We start from the raw sequence: 1,870 nt of genomic DNA, 5'->3' as shown, positions 1-1,870 counted from the left end.
TTCCTGGGGAAAAATGGGCCACAGGGAATAGGGTTTCATTCCAGAGAAGAATTCCATGTTTAATGGTTCCTGCAAAGATGGGACAAGGGCTATTTAAAAACCCAGGAAACAAAGGTTTGAAAAGGCGGGGGGGAAAAAGTTGGTTAAAATAGTCGAAAAAGGGGTTGAGGGGAGGAGGGCGTCGGGGAAAAGGAAGTGTGGGAAGAAGGCGGTTTAGCGTCATTTGTGGGCGGAATTAAAATTAAAACATGTAACCTCCTGCCGCGGAAAATGGCCAAACGGGGAGGATATGTTTCATTTTCAGGGAAGGAGGGTTTCAAGTTTTAAATGGGATTCCTTTTTGGGCAAAAATGGACAGGCTAAAGAACCACCCAGGGGATACGGTGTTTGGGAATGGGGCAAGGGAAAAAGTGTTTAAAATTACTTGGGATACCCTCCCAGGGCGCACCCGCATTTACAAAGGGCCAAGGGGGGAGGGTCTGGAATCCTGGGTAATCTTGTTTAAATAGGTCTGGGAACAACTTGGCACTTTTGGGTATTTGGGGGGGGCCCCCCTGGGGGAGAACTTTCCCAGGTTAATGTTTCATGTTTTATATTTATTTAATAAATCACATGTTTTGTCCAAAAACGCAGGTATAACCAGTTAAACAATTTTATACCAATAATAATTAAATTAACAATAGTAACATTAAAAAAACATTGGAAAAAGTGGGGTTAGAAAATGAGGGGAATGAAATGTATCCGAAATGCCTCCATAATGGCGGGGGGGATTGGGCAGTAGCCAGAGGAACTCACAGGGGGGACCAACACCACATGCAGAAGGGGGATCCAGGGGGCGGGGAATGGGCACATTGGGCTTTTTTTTACCAGGAAATAATTCTTCTGAGAGGGGGCGGGGAGGGACTCAGAGGGACAGGGCTGCGGGTCACCTGCACTTTTGTAAACCCCAGGAAAGGAAGGGCAGGAATCTGGCTTGCGTTGAAGTGGTTAAAAAGGCGCAGTTAAACGGCTGTTTAAATCCGGACATCCGGCTATTGCGACGGGAGATCGTGGGGCCGGTTCGTAACTTTGGGAAACGGCCCAAAATGGGACGGGGGAAAATTCCGGTTTTTCCCGGTTTCGGTTTTGTAAAACGCCAGACTGGAGCCTGTGCAGGGCCCCAGGTGAAGAGCTCCAGGTACTGTGTGACTGTGTTAGGGAGACCATGATGAACGGTGTACATGAGTGTAAAAGTGCGATTAAACTGTTTTAATCCGACAGCAGCCGGCTAACAATCTCCTGTTGTCACCAGGAAATGAGGCCGATTTGGTTGTGGGTAGGCTGATGTGCTTAAAGGTGCATTAAACTGGTTTTATTACAACAGAAGGACAGGCTGCTTCACATCACACTGTTTACCCAGGAAATGAGCCGGATTTGTGGCTAGACTGAGCATTAGGCATAAACTGTTTTAATCCGGAAGCCGCTGTTGCGCACGAAATCTGTCCGTTTCGTTAACATTTGAATGGCAAATGCACGGAAATATGCCCATTTCGTTAAAACGCCGGCCTGGAGCTGTGCAGGACCCCAGTGACAGCTCCAGACTGTGTGCACTGTGTTAGGGAACCATATGAACGGTGTACATGAGTGTTAAAAGTGCATTAAAACTGTTTAATCCACAGCAGCCGCTAACAATCTCACTGTGTTACCCCAGAAAATGAGCCGATTTGTGGTAGTGCTGAGTGTTGAAAGTGCATCAAACTGGTATTAATTCACAGGTTTCATAATTACCCAGGAAATGTGGCTAGCGAGTAAAGGCATTAACTGTTTTAATTCACAGAGGTGTTTCATATGTTACCCAGAAAATGAGGCCGGATTTGTGGGTGGGCTGAGG

The sequence above is a fragment of the Notothenia coriiceps genome, unplaced genomic scaffold (genome assembly GCF_000735185.1).
Source record: "Notothenia coriiceps isolate Sejong01 unplaced genomic scaffold, NC01 NC01_scaffold00024667, whole genome shotgun sequence".
NCBI classification, from domain to species: Eukaryota; Metazoa; Chordata; class Actinopteri; order Perciformes; family Nototheniidae; genus Notothenia; species Notothenia coriiceps.
The sequence above is the reverse complement of the archived record's forward strand: the minus strand, read 5'-3'. Positions refer to the sequence as shown.